The 19,726-nt window shown below is 31.6% G+C and overlaps 2 long non-coding RNA genes across 2 annotated transcripts; both read right to left on the bottom strand.

Moving 5' to 3' along the window:
* Positions 1-4,704: 4,704 nt before the first annotated feature.
* LOC117129774 lies at positions 4,705-6,670 on the bottom strand. The gene is made up of 2 exons (XR_004453362.1): positions 5,702-6,670; positions 4,705-5,617 (listed from the first exon to the last, which is right to left on the bottom strand). It is a non-coding gene; the product is annotated as an uncharacterized LOC117129774 (long non-coding RNA).
* Positions 6,671-15,037: 8,367 nt separating this feature from the next.
* Positions 15,038-15,834, bottom strand: LOC117129775. The gene is made up of 3 exons (XR_004453363.1): positions 15,721-15,834; positions 15,457-15,641; positions 15,038-15,383 (listed from the first exon to the last, which is right to left on the bottom strand). It is a non-coding gene; the product is annotated as an uncharacterized LOC117129775 (long non-coding RNA).
* Positions 15,835-19,726: the final 3,892 nt, after the last annotated feature.

Here is a 19,726-nt window from a genome sequence, read left to right on the forward strand (position 1 = left end):
GTTAATCAAATAAATAGTGTGTGAACACATTAAATTGTTTGCGGTAGAGTTAAAAAATTAGTGTGTGAATGCATTAATTGTTAAATGATTGTGAGGCCGACACGTCAGCATACTCAAATTGAAATCAATGTGAAGCTATAACATAGAAAATATAGTGTGAACGCATTAATTACAAATGTTTCTCTTTTAATATATAGGAGATACTAAAATACGATAATAAAAAAAATAGACTTAATAATTAGAAAAACCAATATATTTAATATACTACCACAACAAAATATTTAGGGTCAAACTGGTAACCACTATAGGAACACTAGGAATGAGTAGGAGAAAAATGTAGAGAAATAAAATTATAGGAAGAAAAGAAAGATTATTCCTTACCGATTTTAATGAGAAACAAATTTGTTCTATATTCCTCTAGAATAAAAGGAATGAGAAGAATAAAAAAGAAAAATTATTTCTTATAAATGGTAAAAATTATTAGAAATAGTAATAAATTCATCATTCCCTTTCATTCAGTGGTCACCAGTTAGACCCTCAGTATAGTCAAACTTTTTCTTCCTAGACTACTAATTTGAGATATATTCAAAATTAATGGTATACAGTCAAATTATTATTTACCATACTACTATATGAAATATGTTGAAATTTAATGGTAATTGAATACATTCCCAAAGTAGGTCATTTTGTGTTCTTGACTCTTCCTCTCGACTCTCTCTATATATATAAGATTGCAAGTGCATGACTATATTTCAACATCACAAATAAAAGATAGAACTAAAAGCGACATCCATGGGAAGACCAAAAGTGAAGTTGGCTTGGGTCGAGGAACGAAAGAGAAGAGCTACTGTTTGCCAGCGGAGAATGAAAGAATTGATTCAAATGGCTGAAGAACTAACCATCGTTTGTGATATGAGTGCATGTTTGGTCTTTTACAACCGTAAAAATGGTAAGCTGGTGGCGTGGCCATCTCTGGAGGAGGCTCAATCTCTCATCGACTGCTATAACGCATTACCGGAAACCGAGAGGAACATGAAGGCGGATGATGAAGAGTCATCATTCATCAAGACCATTACCAAGGAGATCGAGAAGAAACTAGAGCTTTCTCGGAAGGCTATCGAGGAGTTGAAGATGGATAATCTCATGCTCCAAATCAAAAATGGTAGTAGAATGATTGCTGATCTTTCTCAAACCGAGATTGAGAAGTTAAAGTCATATACAAGTAAGAAAATTGTGTATTATGATAGAGAGTTACGTAAGCAACATCCGAATACGAGTGGCAATGAGCCATTTCTTGAGGATGACGATGGGGAGATGAAGACCTATGAAGGAGAGAGCAGCGAGTCTGATGGTGCGGACAATGCCTAATGAAGCAGCTAGCCGTCGAATAATAAAATTAATGTGTCTTGGAATAAAGTTGTTACTGTTGTGTCTTTGCATTCTCGTTTCATATTTCTAGTTTTTGTTGCTTTGGTCATGTTTCTTGTTTTTTTTTGTTTTTGTTTCTTGTTGTGTCTTAAACTTGTGTCTTTGTTTGCATATGTTAACCTAAATTAATGCAATGTTTTCCCTTTCAATCATTGAAGAGCTCATCTCGTATGTAACACTATATGTTTTCTAGGGTTCAACATAGCAAATTCTTTAAGAATATAAGCTATATTTTGATAAAGCATCGTATTTAACTGAGATTATCATTGGCATGCATGTCAAACTATAGGTACATTAATTTTCATGAATAATTTGATATGGAAAAATTTTCTCCAACGTTTCTTTTATGATGCTTAAACCTTAATTTCACACGTAAGATTCATTGTTGTCTTTCTTGATTTTCCCCGACCGCTGGATCTTTGGTTGCTTGCTACGTAGTAAAACTTTTTTTTAGCATATACATGAAGAATACAAATTACTCAGTAACTACAATTTCAAGAGATTTGTTTAAGTGTGTGTCCTGTCCAAGTTATTGACTTCACTCATTAGTCCAACGCTTTCAGTGTAATGATAAATGAAACCAACGAGAAGAGAGATAGAGAGAGAGTAGAATTACACCCCAAGATTCCAATAGCATTCTTAGCTACACATACTTGATGTAGTACACCTATAAGGACATCTATAAGGACCACTCTTCTTTGATTGCTTCTTCAAAGTACACAGAACTTTCAAGTGCGCAGTGTTTATAAACAAGGCTTTTGGGGTATTAGGTTGATTAAAGAATCTTGATTAACATTTGAAGCCTGTGAAGTGTGTGAGAGAAAGCTTCAATCTGCACACACCAAACATGTGATTCAGAATACAGTACTCATGAGGATTCAGTAGGGTGAAAAAAATGCCCTTCTACTGTAAAACCTTTATGCAGAGAAAGCTATGGGCGTTCCCCAGTCAAAAAAATACGCTTCTAAACAAGTTTCAGAAGGATATTGCAACTACTTACCTATATCTACTGAGAGATATTCAGAGACAGACACAACATAATGTGTTCATGAAGGTTTATATGTAAAGTGTCCACTGAACTTTGACATGGATATACTTAGGAGAAACGTTTCATCTTCTAGCAAATTCGTTCTTCCCTTTATAATATCTCTAGCCAGACTATGTACAAGTTTTCAACTACCTCTAACAGTGTTCCCGGGGGAAAAACAAATTCTCCAATGTCCAAATCTATTGAAATCTCTAAGGTAAAAGGTCGAGACAGCAAGCAAGCACTCAAGAAAAAAGTATGCATGCGGCTCTGATCAATAGGTATGATATTCATATGGAAAATTCATTTTGATAACCCTGGACCAGATATTAATTTAGAAACCATGCTGCCATATTCTGTCAATCATATCCAATAAGATCAATATCTCATAGTGCATCAAATTAGTTGGCAATTGATTCTAGCCATCAAATAGGTAATTCTTGAAGCATGATTTTTTTTTTTGGAAAGCAACTTCATTGATTAAAAACAAAACTGATTAAATCCGTTGTTACATGGCGTAAGGCCTCCTTAGCTAAGAAATCAGCATCATAATTCCTCTCTCGAGGAATCCAACAGAAAGAAATAGCATCAAAAGAGCTAGCATCTATTCTAATATCTGAGATTATCCCACAAATCTCCAAAGGCTCAGTAGATATTAATTAAGTGCTTTGATCAGCTGTGAGGAGTCTGATTCGCATCTTAGTCACCGGATCCCCAGTTCCTTACTCTTCCTAATCGCTTCTCATCGCTAAACCTTCTGCCATAAGTGGTGACATAACAAAGTTAGTGGAGCTTGAAAATCTCTGAGTTTCTCTTGAAGTTTTGTTAGTCCATCCCAGTCCAGCAGCCCCTGATGTCTCAGTCTTGAAGCATTATGATTTAACATATGTTTTTAACTGGAAAGAAATAAACCACATGTGGAACATGTGCTAGGGAAAAACAATGTGCCTGTAAAAATGGACTAGAGACAACTTAGTGGCAGCTGATCAAGCTCAGTTACTAGCTCCGTCAACTCAACCTGATTTTCATTCCTGCATTGAACCAACTGCCTCCTTAGATCTTGAACCTGCTCATTAAACCTCTGAATCTTATTTTCTTGTGAGAGAATTTTCTACCATAAATAGAGATAGTCATATCATTATTAGATCATACTATGAAGGCATATGTGAAATTAAGAGCGGGAGGTTTTCAGATAACTATGGTTAATGTAAGTTTCTTAAGAATCAAAGCAACTAAAGAGAACTGAATCGATAAATTTAAAATAGGTTTGTGAGTTTGTAATAGTTTCCTAGTTTCTATTTCTTTTCCACACAAACGATGCATTGATTGTAAAATAGGTTTTTGTGATGAATAAATTTAACATTCATTCAAAAAAAAAAGTGAAGCGGAAAAAGACAAACCTTTTCTTGCACAGACTCTTCGCTGTGTGGTATATGATGTTGCTCTGTATCTGACTGAATCAAGGAACGACTAGCTTCAATTTCAGTCTCAAGTTGCTCGTTTGGAAACAACAAGCTATACTTAGATAAATCGTCATATTTAACTGGATTATCATTGGCATACACGTCAAGCTATAGGTACATTAATTTTCATAAAGTTGATGTGGAGAAGTTTTCTTCATCGTTTATTTTATGATGCTTAAACTTTAAATTCACACGTACATTTATTTATTGTCTTTCTTGATTTCCCTCGAATGTTGGGTCTTTCGTAGCTTGGTACGATTTTCTTGTCTCTGACTAAACATGGGTGTTATGAAAATAGTAAACCTATACTAAAATACGATAATAAATAAACATTAGACTTAATAATTAGAACAACAAATATATTTAATATACTACCACAACAAAATGTATAGTCTAGTCAACCTTTTTATTCCTTGACTACTAATTTGAGATATATTCAAAATTAATGGTAATTGAACAATTACCAAAATATTACAGTCAATTATTATTTACCATACTACTATATGAAATATGTTGAAAATTAATGGTAATTGAATACATTCCTAACGTTGTCCATTTTGTGTTCTTGACTCTTCCTCTCAACTATCTGTATATATAAGATTACAAGTGCATGACTATATTTCAACATCACAAACAAAAGATAGAACTAAAAGCGACAGCCATGGGAACACCAAAACTGAAACATATATACAACTAGAGTCGGCCCGCCTTTCGGGCAGGATATATTTTACTTGTAAGCTAGATAATTATTTTTTGTATGATTTTTTTGTGTCTAGGATAGAAATTAACGCCCTACAAACTTTCAGTTTTGAATTATTGCCTATACACTATCTAGCCCTTGAGTAATTTGCCAATAATGATTTCAAGAATTTTAATCATATTTTTCTTCCTCCCAACAAGCTAGGCATTTCGAATCGTGACTGTGACCAGTTTTACAAGTGCATCACATCCGTCTTCTCGAAGTCCATGCCTCTCCACATTTGCCTTGCATAACTACCTCAATGTTTCCGTTGTAGAAGACGCTCTGGTATGGATTCCTTCCACGGCGAAGATGACATAACCCACCAGATCAAATATTCCAGGCTCTGCAACAGGGAGGAGTTTGATCAATTGCTCTGGTATGGCTACGCTTTCCATTTTCCAGTTTTTCTGTATATCACTCTCTCCTGCCGTGAACCACAAAACATATCACTCAACCTGAACAACATTAAAAAGCTGAACTTTAAAACACATCGAAAGATCACTCCTTCTCTACACAGCTAAAGTCAGAAACATTGGATAAAACCGTAAACTTTACAATTTAAAACGAAGTTTGTCTCCTAAAGAAAGCTATTAAGTAAACAGAATAAGATTCAACTTTCATGGCAAATCCTTTCCATCCACTTCATCTACCAAAAAAAGAGAAAAAATCAGAATCAAACTTCATGGCAAATCCTTACCATGGTCTTTTTCCAGCCTATATAAACTATATATAACCCATCATCCTCAAATCACAAACCTACAAAAATAGAAATAATATTCATCAAGAGTTTCAACTAAGAGCAAAATTCAGATCTAATAAAACTCAAACAAAACCCAGATTTGTCTATTCGACGGTGGTAATCCTCCATACAGCCTCTCCTCTCTTCCTCCACACTCCTCTCTGCTCCTCTACACCGTATCGATCCTCTGGTTCGTCTTCACACTTCGATTATTCAAACTTCACCAAAATCAAAGCCACACAGAAGAGATGATGAGAAAGTAAATAATTTGTAGATCTAAAAAGGAGGAGGGGATTCATTACCATTAATTGATAGAAACGGTAGTGGAGATGGAGAGACATGAGAAGAGATCTCCTGATGGTGGAGAGACATGGAGCAGAGATCCGAGGGAATAGAAGAACAGACGTGGAGAGCGAGAGAGAGAGACGGGAAGAGTAGAGACGTAATAGCCGGAGAGGAGCGGAGCTGTCACGAAGTAGGAGAGGAGGCATCACGGTGCTTAATAACTTCACGTAGGAGAGAGGCAGAGGAGGAGAGGAGGCGTCACAAAGTTATGATCTGTAACTTAAATGAAACGCTAGTTTTTGGGATGGTTGGACACGTGTCGCGCTCACAAAGCTCGACTTATCTAGGTGGAATCCTAGGTGTCCTAAGGAGAAGAGAACAAACTGTTTCTTTATATATAAAAGAGTGTTTTGCTCTCTCCTGAGGCTGCCACCTAGGATTCCACTTAGGAAAGTCGCTTCACGAGGAGTCAACACGTGTCCCGCCTGCTCGAAACACAGCGTTTCATTAAAGGAATCAGCGATCCATATGGGCTAAGTTTGTGAATGGGCTTTTCCGCGAAAACCTAAAAACTATTTTTTTACGCCAAAACCTCAAAAATGCATTTTCCCACCAAAATTGCAAAAACGTGTTTTCCCGTCAAAATTGCAAAAACGTGTTTTTCCGCAAAAACCGAAAAACATGTTTTCATGCCAAAATCACAAAAAAACTTCTTTTCACGCCAACACTCCAAACACACATGTTTCGGCCAAAACACAAAAACACGTTTTTCCGCCAAAATTGCAAAAAAACGTGTTTTCCCGCCAAAACAAAAAAAAACGTGTTTTCCTGCTAAAACCGAAAATCTCGTTTTCCCGCCAAAGCTGAAAATCTCATTTTCCCGCCAAAACCAAAAAATTTCGTTTCCCGCAAAAACCGAAAAATACGCAAAAAGGCGTTTTCTTGCCAAAAACGTGTTTTCCCGCTAAAACCGCAAAAACAAGTTTTCCCCGACAAAAACGCGTTTCCCGCCAAAACCGCAAAAACGCGTTTTACCGCCAATAATAAAATATCTCATTTTCTCGCCAAAACCGAAAATTTTTATTTTTCCGCGAAAATCGCAAAAACGTGTTTCCCTCCAAAACCGCCAAAACCAAAAAAAAATCTCGTTTTCCCGCCAAAACCGAAAAAATCTTGTTTTCTCGCCAAAATCGAAAATGTGTTTTCTCGCTAAAACCAAAAAATCTTTTTTTCCCGCCCAAACCGCAAAAAGAAAACTCGTTAATTTTGAAATAATTCTAATGTAAATATATTAAACTAAATAATTAAATGTAATATAGTTAAAATTAATATAAAACATATGATTAAATCAACACAAGAGTATTTTGGTAATTTGTTTACTAATATCATTTGAATGGAAATGAAAATTAAAAAAACAAACATAAGATCCATTTAGATGATTCATCTATATGAGCTATGTGGATGGACAAACAAATAATCACAAAAATCTGAATGAATCATTTGAATAGATCATACAAATGAATCATTTGGATGGAGATGACAAATGGTGAAACTAACAGCCCCTATGTTATTACAAAATGGGTGGAGAATATTAACAATTCTATGAATGGTTCCATTGTATTTTGAGCATCCTTAATATCATTTGATTTAACATACATAAAATAAAAAGATTTCACAACACAAAAGACACTTTTTAAGAGGAAAATCTATACTAATAAAAGGAAGCTTTTGAGGCTCCATAGGGCGTCCACATCAGCGGTAAAAATATTTTCTAAAAAATGACATTTGGCATTAACAAAAAATAAAAAATAAATATACATAGAAAGAAAAATAAATAATAAGTAAATATACAACATAAGAAATCAAAATATTACATTAAACATTTATAGGTAAATATACAATATAAGGAAAAATAAATGAAAAGTAAATATACATTATAAGAAATAGAAATATTACATTAAACATCTATAATAATTTATCATCTAATATAAAAGCAAGAAAATTAGAATAAGTAAATATATATTAAAAAAATAAAAAAATTATATTAAACATCTATCTGAAAAATGTATCTATCTATACTAATAAAATAGAGCTTTTGAGGCTCAACCGAAAAAAAAATATTTTGTGAAAGATGACACGTGTCATTAGTAAAAAATAAAAAATAAATATACATATAAAGAAAAATAAATAATAAGTAAATATACAATATAAAAAATAAAATTATTACATTAAACAATAATAAGTGAGGCTCCATAGGGCGTCGACATCAGCGGTAAAAATGTTTTCTAAATAATAACACGTGGCATTAACAAAAAAATAAAAAATAAATATACATATAAAGAAAAATAAATAATAAGTAAATATGCAATATAAGAAATAGAAATATTATATTAAAAAATAATAAGTAAATATACAATATAAGAAAAAAAAGTGAAAAGTAAATATACATTATAAGAAATAGAAATATTGCATTAAACATCTATCATAATTTATCTTCTGATATAAAGCAAGAAAATTAGAATAAGTAAATATATAATTAAAATATTAGATTACACATTTATTATAATATTAAAATAACTAAATATAAAATATACGAATCTATACTAACAAAAATGAGCTTTTGAGGCTCCATAGAGAGTCCACATTAGCAAAAAAAAACTTTTTCTAAAAGATGACACTTGACATTAATAAAAATATATATACGTATAAAGAAAAAGAAATAATTAGTAAATATACAATATAAGGAAAAATAAATTAAAAAATACAATATAAGAAATAGAAATATTACATTAAATATCTATCATCATTTATCATTTGATATAAAAGCAATAAAATTAGAATAAGTAAATATAGAATTAAGAAATGAAAAAAAAAACTAAATTAAACATCTATCTGAAAAATGTATAGTTAAATAAATAATAACTAAATACACAATATAAAAAATAGAAATATTATATTATACAATTATCGTAATATAAGAAAAAATAAATATAAAATATAACAAAAAAATAAATATTAAGTAGGGAAATTGCCACAAATAGCACATTCATAGTACCATTTTTCATGTTTACACTAACCACTTTTACCATCACTTTTAATGAAGGGTAAAAGACAATTATACCTTTCGGGTTAATTAATCTAGATTTAGGGTTTAGAGTTGAGGGGTGGGGTAAGGTTTTTGGAATGTGAAATTTAGGATTTTAATAAATATATAAATAAATACTTAAAAAAATATAAAAAATAGTTTCAAACATAATTTTCGTTTTTCAAAAAGAAATGTGAAGAAAAAATAAAAAAAAAATTCGAAAAAAAGTTTCAAAAAAAAAAATTATAAAAAAGTTCGAATTTGAAAAATTATAATTCAAAAACAAAAAAAATTACTTTTTTTAATTTATTTTTTTATTTAAATAATGATTTATTATATATATGAATAACAAGGACATAAGAGTCTTTTGCCACTTAATGAAGAAAATATTTTTCAAAATGTCTTTTTAGTGGTGGTAAAAATGAAAAGTGGAAAACATGTAATTTTCCCTATTAAGTAAATATAGTATATTAGAAATAAAAATAATACATTAAATATATATCGTAATATTATCATTGATATAAAAGCAATAAAATTTAGAATAAATTAATATATAAAATAAGAACGATAAACAATAAGCAAATATACAATTTAAAAATGGAAAAACTAAATTAAACATATATCTGAAAAAATGTATAGTTAAATAAATAATAAGTAAATATCCAACATAAAAATATTACATTACACATATATTATAATATTAGAATAAGTAAATATAAAATATAAAAAAATGAATAATAAGTAAATATATAATATAAGAAATACAAAAAATACATTAGACATCTATCTAAAAAATCTATAATAAAATAAATAATAAGTAAATAAAAAATATAAGAAATAAAAATAGTACATTAAACATATATCGTAATATTACAATTTGATATAAAATAAAAATAGTTAGATAAGTAAATATACAATTAAAAAAGTAAATACACAAGATAAGAGACGAAACAACTACATTAAACATCTATTTGAAAAATGTAGATTTTTACATTTTTATGACTTCCAAATATTTTTATAAGTAAATATACAATATAATAAAAATAAGCATACAATATAAGAAATATAAATTTTACATGAAGCATCTATTATAATAATATTGTTTGATATAAAAGCAAGAAAATTAGAATAAGTAAATATACAATATAAGAAAAATAAAAAAATAGGTAAAATACAATTAATAAATGAAAAATCTAAATTAAACATCTCTCTAAAAAATGTATAGTAAAATAAATAATAAATTAGTATACAATATATTAAATAGAAATATTATATTAAGCTTCTATCGTATTATTATAATAAGTAAATATACTATATAAGGAAAATAAAAACAAATCTGAGAAACATACAATAAAATAAATTATAAGTAAATTTATAATATAAGAAATATAAATTTTACATTAACATTTATAAATAATATTATCATTTGATACAAAAGTAAAAAAAATAGAATAAGTAAATATACAATATAAGAAAAATAAACAATAGGTAAAATACAATTAAGAAGTGCAAAAACTACATTAAACATCTATCTCAAAAAGGTATTGTTTTACATTTTCATTATTTAAAAATACAATAAGTGAATATTAATGCTAAATATTATAATAAGTAATATAAAATATAAGAAAGAATAAATAATAAGTAAATATAATATATAAGAAATAAAAAATATTACATTAAATTCATATCGTAATATTATCATTGATATAAAAGCAAGAAATTTAGAATAAGTAAATAAAAAAATAAAAAAAAAGATAAACAGTAAGTAAATATACAATATAAAACAATGGAAAAACTAAATTAAATATTTATCTGAAAAATATATAGTTAAATGCAAAAATGTATATTTTAAATAAATAATAAGCAAATATACAGTATAAGAAATATAAATATTACATTAAACATCTATCGTAATATTATCATTTGATTTAAAAACAAGAAAATTAGAATAAATAAATATACAATATTGAAAAATTCCCTTGGATAGCCATTTTTAAGTTTTTGCTACAAAATAGCTATAAATGAGAAAAATAATCAAAATAAGTCTTATTAAAGAGTAAAAATACATTTATACCCTATGGTTAACTAACATAGACTTATGGTTTAGAGTTAAGGGGTGAGATTTTGAGGATAGGATTTCAAATTTTTAAAAATAAAAATTAAAAAACTAAATTTCTTAAAATAAAAGAGACTATTTTGGTCACTTTTTTTATTGAATACTATTTTGTGACAAAAAACTTAAAAGATCTATTTGAGAGAATTGTCTTATAATATAAGAAAAAAATAAATAATAAGTAAATATACAATACAAGAAAGGAAAAACTATATCAAACATCTATCTAAAAAATGTATAGTTTTCTGATTTTTTCTAAAGAAATATGTATTGACACATACATACAATTCAGAATTTGTTGTTGTTAAGAATACAACGTTCAAAAAATAACTATATGGTTAACATTTGAAAATAAAAATAGCCCCGCACGTAGCGCGGATTAACTCCTAGTCTTTATATATAAAAGATGTTTTGCTCTCTCCTGAGGCTGCCACCTAGGATTCCACTTAGGAAAGTCGCTTCACGAGGAGTCAACACGTGTCCCGCCTGCTCAAAACACAGCGTTTCATTAAAGGAATCAGCGATCCATATGGGCTAAGTTTGTGTGTGGGCTTTTTTTTTAATTTGGCACAAGAAAAGCAGCCCGATAGCAGTCAACCCTAATAGCACAATGTTCATCAAAAACATCCTTGTTTAAAACAGATGGGGGTATAACTTTATTACATTATATTAAGAAAACAAAGAAACTTGTCCTATGATAGCATCAAAACTTGGAAATGTGTAATACAAATATGACAATGGCCAGCCGAACAAATTAGTTAGCAAGTCCTCTTCGTAGGGCACAAAAGCATGTTTTTGAGAGTTCAGAGACTAATCGAAACTGACACGACGCATCTTACAAACAAGACTAGCCGTAGGGTAATCAAGTTCACTACCAGCATCTGATTTCATCACATCTTTGAGCTCATCTCTTGGTGTAGCCAAACACGTCTGGAAAGTTGCAAGCATAGGCGGAATCGGCATGGACAAGGCTGCAAGCACATTGCTCAAGTACTCTATATCTACACACAGTTGCTGTGCTCCTCGGTCTGAAATGTATTAGATTCCTCTCAGTTGCTCCATGTACAGAGCTGTTGCGCCTTCTGCTACCTTGAACATCCACTCGGTTGCAAAGAACTGTGCGTCCTCGTTGTTTGAATCACCATTGGTGAGATTCCTTCAGCTAGAAGCTCAAGTGCTGAGGTAAAGTCAGGAGATATTATCCAACGCTTGTAACGTAAGCCTGAGGGTATGAGCTGAAGTTTGGTAGAGCAAACGCAGTTTGTTCCTCCACAGGAAGACCAGATGGTAGGCGAGATACTTCCCCGAGTCTTTGCCTGACATTTGATATGAGGATTTCATATACAAGTTTGTTCACTGTGTCCGCAAACGCAGCTACTCTCTGAGATGCCAAAGGCAGTGCGTGGAACCTTGGATCTTTTGACTGCAAAAAAAAAAAAAACAGCAAAAGGAAATGATACATATGAACAGTGTATATTAATTTATGAATCTTTGTCAATAAGACTACCTGTTCCAAACAGGTTTAGGAGTTTGCGAAGCCTTCTCCGGGAACATCAACCAACCGAATAGCTGCCACATCCAGGAAGCTCGTCCAGCCGTAGACAAATCTCCAGCTGTTTTGTTCACTTGTCAAATGTGACAGGTTCTGATCCAGATTTGTGCCAAATAGTGAAATAGACAAGCTGGAGTTTAGTCTAGCCAGAGTGGCTCTCAAAGAAGCTTCAAACACAGAAGACCTGCTCAAGTCAGCTTCTCACCGTCTTTATAGGAGCTTTCGTCTAATATTTAAGCCTTCTGGTGTTGTCAATCGAGAAATGGTAACATAAAACTGTCCATGGGTAAATACAGGCTGGGGAAGATATAAAGCTGACTTGCTTTAGGCTTTGGCCTTGACTTTTATTATGTCATGGCATAGCTAAGTCGGATTGGTATTGCCGTCTACGAAGTAAAAGGAAGTATGCTGTCAGTTGGGCTTAGCTGTATCCTAGGGAGTAATATTCGTTCACCAACTTCTGGTCCGGTCATTTTTTTATAAAAAAAAACAAAAAAAAATCTGGTCCGGTCAATAATCTCCACTTCGACAATCACCAAGCCATGATCCTGATTAACGTTGCGCAGTGAATTCAAAGGAGTAGCATGAATGTAGTTTACTCAAAACCGTGCCCAAACTGATCCGATCTAATGTATTTTATAAATTCCTTACTAACATTTTTCTTGTATTCCTCCTGTGTATTAAAATAATTTAAAAATAAAATCTAAAAAATTAAAACCCGGGTGGGAATTATTCATACGTTAGTCTCCCAATTAATCTTGAAATTTGAATAGTTACAAAACAACTAAAATTTAATAAATCAACAATTCCAATTTAGTTATATAATTATAACTTTATTTTTCTTAATCTTAGGAAAGATTGTGAATGAATTTACTTATTCCGTAGTCATTTGTATCTAAACCGAAATATATAGTAAAAACTCTCAGTTGCTCCATGTACAGAGCCGTTGCGCCTTCTGCTACCTTGAACATCCACTCGGTTGCAAAGAACTGTGCGTCCTCGTTGTTTGAATCACCATTGGTTGAGATTCCTTCAGCTAGAGGCTCAAGCTGCTGAGGTAAAGTCAGGAGATATTATCCAACGCTTGTAACGTAAGCCTGAGGGTATGAGCTGAAGTTTGGTAGAGCAAACGCAGTTTGTTCCTCCACAGAAGACCAGATTGGTAGGCAAGATACTTCCCCGAGTCTTTGCCTGACTTTTGATATGAGGATGTCATATACAAGTTTGTTCACTGTGTCCTCAAACGCAGCTACTCTCTGAGATGCCAAAGGCAGTGCGTGGAACTTTGGATCTTTTGACTAAAAAAAAAAAAACAGCAAAGGAAATGATACATATGAACAGTGTATATTAATTTATGAATCTTTGTCAATTAAGACTACCTGTTCCAACAGGTTTAGGAGTTTGCGAGCCTTCTCCGGAACATCAACCACCGAATAGCTGCCACATCCAGGGAAGCTCATCCAGCCATAGACAAATCTCCAGCTGTTTGTTCACTTGTCAAATGTGACAGGTTCTGATCCAGGTTTGCAAATAGTGCAAATAGTGAAATAGACAGCTGGAGTTGGAGTTTAGTCCAGAGTGGCTCTCAAAGAAGCTTCAAACACAGAAGACCTGCTCAAGTCAGCTTCTCACCGTCTTTATAGGAGCTTTCGTCTAATATTTTAAGCCTTCTGGTGTTGTCAATCGAGACATGGTAACATAAAACTGTCCATGGGTAAATACAGGCCGGGGAAGATATAAAGCTGACTTGCTTTAGGCTTTGGCCTTGACTTTTATTTATTGTCATGGCATAGCTAAGTCGGATTGGGTATTGCCGTCTACGAAGTTAAAAGGATGTATGCTGTCAGTGGGCTTAGCTGTATCCTAGGGAGTAATATTCGTTCACCAACTTCTGGTCCGGTCATTTTTATCAAAAAAAACAAAAAAAAAAACTTCTGGTCCGGTCATAATCTCCACTTCGACAATCACCAAGCCATGATCCTGATTAACGTTGCGCAGTGAATTCAAAGGAGTAGCATGAATGTAGTTTACTCAAACCGTGCCCAAACTGATCCGATTCGATTGTATTTTATAAATTCCTTACTAACATTTTCTTGTATTCCTCCTGTGTATTAAAATAATTTAAAATAAAATCTAAAAATTAAACCCGGGTGGAATTTTTCATACGTTAGTCTCCCAATTAATCTTGAAATTTGAATAGTTACAAAACAACTAAAATTTTAATAAATCAACAATTCCAATTTAGTTATATAATTATAACTTTATTTTTCTTAATCTTAGGAAGATTGTGAATGAATTTACTTGTTCCGTAGTCATTTGTATCTAAACCGAAACATATAGTAAAAAAAAACTAAATATTAGGAATTAGTAAATCAGAGTATTTCGGTTGGAATGTCACGTAAGATGATAACTCGAATAATACTGAAAGTCTGTATAGTAACTAATTATTTAAATATTCTATTATATCATTACTCAAAAGTTAGTTATAGGATGACAAAAAGTTTCCTTTTAGTATTGTTATGATTTCAACGTCAAAAGCCAAAAACGCAAAGGAGAAGCATGAATGGAGTTTACTCAACCCTGCAAATCTGATCCGATCACAATTCTAATGGATTTTCCACTTTTATTTCAGTTAAAAGAATTGAAAAAACTATATAAGAGGGAATAAATTGAAATAGTTTTTTATTATTGACTGAAACAAAGATAATCAAAGGTGCGAAAGTACTGCAGATAAATAAGAAGTATTTAAACTTGGAACATGAAACCATAACTGCTGGTATCCACTTTCTTGGCCATCTTGGTAGATGAGTGGGTCCTCTTCTTCGCCGAAGCATCGCCTGGTTTCGCATCAGTATTCTTATCTGCATCACTACTGCCTTCTCCAGTTTCAACACGAACAGGAACCAGACCACCATCTGCCATGTCAGCATCATCACCATCGTTTCTCCCCTGATACATTCGGAAAGTGTTACATACTAACAGACATACATAGATAATCAAAGGTTCGCAAAATCACTCTTACCTTAACGACAAAGTCAGGAACTGGAACACGCTCATGCTCCTTAAGGATGCGGGTGATGGTGAGGTCTAATGGTGTGCAGTGAAGTTAAACGTGCTAACTCTGACCTGGAAGGTGAATGTTTTTCCTTCCATGTCTGTGATAAACAGCGGCACCTAAGAGTCCTCAGGACTTACTCCTTCCTCAGCCTGTTCGTCAGAATTAAAGCACCATGTATGTTAGCATTTATATTTAATAATCCTTTAAGAAGACTAATGCACATCTTACCAACACTGACCGGCTTCACTTGCTCGGAGGTTATGCAGCTTAGTCATCACACCATCAAAACACACGAATGCACCTTCAACTGTGCTGTCAGCGATTGCCAACTCCACATGATAACTGATGGAGTTTACGGAAAAAAATGAAGACGTCCATGCCTCTCCAAGGATAGAAATTAACGCCCTACAAACTTTCAGTTCTGAATTATTGCCTATACACTATCTAGCCCTTGACTAATTTGCCAATAATGAATTCAAGAATTTTAATCATATTTTTCTTCCTCCCAACAAGCTAGGCATTTCGAATCGTGACTGTGACCAGTTTTCAAGTGCATCACATCCGTCTTCTCGAAGTGGACTTTTATTTAGACGTCCGTGTGCTATCACATACGTGTTCCTGGAGCTTTGTTTTCAGAGTTTAACATGTGTGTTATAGGTTCTACGGCGTTACTTTTCTGATTTTATGATAAAGAGGTTTAAGACAAAGAATTTTTACATAAACTTTGGTTATGATCTGGTATCTGTATCTATTTATTTCAAGTGTTTCCCTACATGGAATCACTTCCAAAACAAACAAACAAAAATTAACTATATGATTTCCCTACTTATTTCTACCCAGAAACAAACTAATATCTTAAAACATGAACGGTTGTTATTGCAAAAAAATCAAACAGATTTATTAGTTTGATGGGATTTATTGTTTCAAACTCTAGCATTTATAATATAGAATAAATACTTTAAAAAATATAGTAGATCAAGATGAGATGGTCAACATTTTAAGGAAAACAAGTGAAGAAAGATGACTGAAAAGAATAAGAGAAATTCTTGGGTTCACCCTCTAGGTGAATCTATAGGTTCACCAACCAATGAAAATTGGTTATTTTATATACAAATTTTTTCAAAAAAGGAAACAAAATTTTTAAAATTTATTTTTTTAAATAAAAGGATATAAAATACATAAAAAACGAATAATAACAATAAAAGATGATTTTTTCATATTGTTAAAGCTGTCATATTAAACACTAAATCCTAAACCCTAAACATGAAACCCTAAACCCTTGGATAAATCCTAAACCCTTGGGTAAAGAGATATTCCAACGGTTATGAGTTTATCCATGGGTTTAGGATTTACCCAAGGGTTTAGTTTAGTTTAGGGTTTAGGGTTTAGGGTTTAGGGTTTAGGGTTAGTATGAACGGCTTTAACAACATTAAAAAATTCTTTTCTTACAGCAGCTACTATTTTTTATTTATTTTTTATATTTTACCTAAGAGTTTAGGATTTATCAAAGGGTTAGGGTTTAAGGTTTAGTGTTTAGGATTTATCAAAATTTGTTTATTACAATTAATATTTTACCATTAGATATATTAAAATAATATTCTAGATCGATATTCAATTTTCAGTTTTTAACTATTACACGTAAAAAATATTATTAAGTATCTTTTTTTGAAAAGGGGGTTTTATATTTTAAGTAGGTTATTGAAGTACTTTTTCTTTTTGTGAATTTATTTGAAATGAGATTTCGATCTTTTAAACTACGATAATTTATGTTCTATACATAATTATATATTATTTACGTAACTCTAAAATCTCGGACTTGATTCTTCATATTTTATTAGTTAATTGTGTTACATATACTAGAAATACTTACTTCAAACTTAAAATATAAAAAAAATCAAATTTAAAATTAATTAGTTATATAATTTAATATACAAGAATTTACATACAAATAAAAATGATAAATGTAATAAATTTAAATATATTATCCGCGCGTAGCGCGGAGAAGGATCTAGTTTAAATGATGACTAAATAACAAAAAAGTTAATAACAAATCTATGTTTTTAGTTTTATTTTTTCCTTTAAGTCTTGTTTATTGAAGTTTGATTAGTTATCGTTATCTTTTATTCATTCCATATTAAATAATGAAATATTTAAGATCTAGTTTTTTTTGTTTTAAAATAATTCTACAAGTTTTATACACTTGGATATCAAGTTAACAACAATGAAAAATTAGTCCCAAAGAGTTAAAAAAGTTATGGGCCCATACATATGAATAGTAGGAATGGGTCCAAGACCGGCACTGATTGACCCAACTGCCTCCTTGGATCTTGGACCTGCTCATTAAACCTCTGAGTGTTATTTCTTGTGAGAGAATTTCTGCCATAAATAGAGATAGTCATATCATTATTAGATCATACTATGAAGGCATATGTGAAATTAAGAGCGGGTGGTTTTCAGATAACTATGGTTAATGTAAGTTTCTTAAGAATCAAAGCAACTAAAGAGAAGTGAATCGGATAAATGTAAAATAGGTTTGCGAGTTTGTAATAGTTTCCTAATTTCTATTTCTTTACCACACAAACGATGCATTGATTGTAAAAATAGGCTTTTGTGATTAATAAATTTAACATTTATTCCAAAAAAAAGTGAAACGGATAAAGACAAACCTTTTCTTGCACATACTCTTTGTCGTGGTGGTATATGATGTTGCTCTTTATCTGACTGAATCAAGGAAGGAACGACTAGCTTCAATTTCAGTCTCAAGTTGCTCGTTTGGAAACAACAAGCTATACTTAGATAAATCGTCATATTTAACTGGATTATCATTGGCATGCACGTCAAACTATAGGTACATTAATTTTCATAAAGTTGATATGGAGAAGTTTTTTTCATCGTTTATTTTATGATGCTTAAACTTTAAATTCACATGTACATTTATTTATTCTCATTCTTGATTTCCCTCGAACGCTGGATCTTTTTAGCTTGCTACGGATTTTCTTGTCTCTGACTAAACGGGTGTTATGAAAATAGTAAACCTATTCTAAAATACGATAATAAATAACCATTAGACTTAATAATTAGAACAACAAATATATTTAATATACTACCACAACAAAATATATAGTCTAGTCAACATTTTTATTCCTAGACTACTAATTGAGATATATTCAAAATTAATGGTAATTGAACAATTTCCAAAATATTACAGTCAAATTATTTTTTACCATACTACTATATGAAATATGTTGAAAATTAATGGTAATTGAATACATTCCTAACGTTGTCCATTTGTGTTCTTGACTCTTCCTCTCAACTATCTGTATATATAAGATTACAAGTGCATGACTATATTTCAACATCACAAAACAAATAAAAGATAAAACTAAAAGCGACAGCCATGGGAACACCAAAACTGAAGTTGGCTGTCGAGGAGTTGGAGATGGATCATCTCATGCTCCAGATCCAAAATGGTAGAATGCTTGATGACCTTCTCAAACCGAGACTGAGAAGTTAAAGTCATATGCAAGTAAGAAGTTCCAAACTCTTATGGGTGAGATCCCAAAGGCACCATTCCCAATGATACAGGGGGGAAGTGTCTATTTGATGGATAAGTGGATCAAGGATCCATCTGATAAGGAGGATGAGATGAAGAGACCTGTGAAGGAGAGAGCAGCAAGTCTGGTGGTGCGGACGATGCCTAATGAAGCAGCTAGCCGTCGAATAATAAAATTAATGTGTCTTGGAATAAAGTTGTTATTGTTGTGTCTTTGCATTCTCGTTTCATATTTCTAGTTTTTGTTGCTTTGGTCATGTTCCTGTTTGTTTCTTGTGTGTCTTAAACATGTGTCTTTGTTTGCATATGTTAATCTAAATAATGCAATGTTTTCCCTTGCAATCATTAAGAGCTCATCCCGTATTTAACACTGTTTTTCTAGAGCTCAACATAAAGCAAATTGTTTGAGAACAATAAGCAATATATATACACATTAATTTCATGAATAGTTTGTATGGAAAAGTTTTTCTCATCGTTTCTTGTATGATGCTTAAACCTTAAATTCACACGTAATATTTATTATGTCTTTCTTGATTTTCCCTCGAACGCTGGATCTTTGGCTGCTTACTACGTAGCATTTTTTTTTCTTTTTAGCATTTACATTAAGACTACAATTACTCAGTATCTACAATTTCAAGAGATTTGTTTTAGAGTGTGTGTGTCCTATTTTTTGCAGACGCT

Source organism: Brassica rapa, unplaced genomic scaffold, assembly GCF_000309985.2.
Source record: "Brassica rapa cultivar Chiifu-401-42 unplaced genomic scaffold, CAAS_Brap_v3.01 Scaffold0150, whole genome shotgun sequence".
Taxonomy (NCBI): Eukaryota; Viridiplantae; Streptophyta; class Magnoliopsida; order Brassicales; family Brassicaceae; genus Brassica; species Brassica rapa.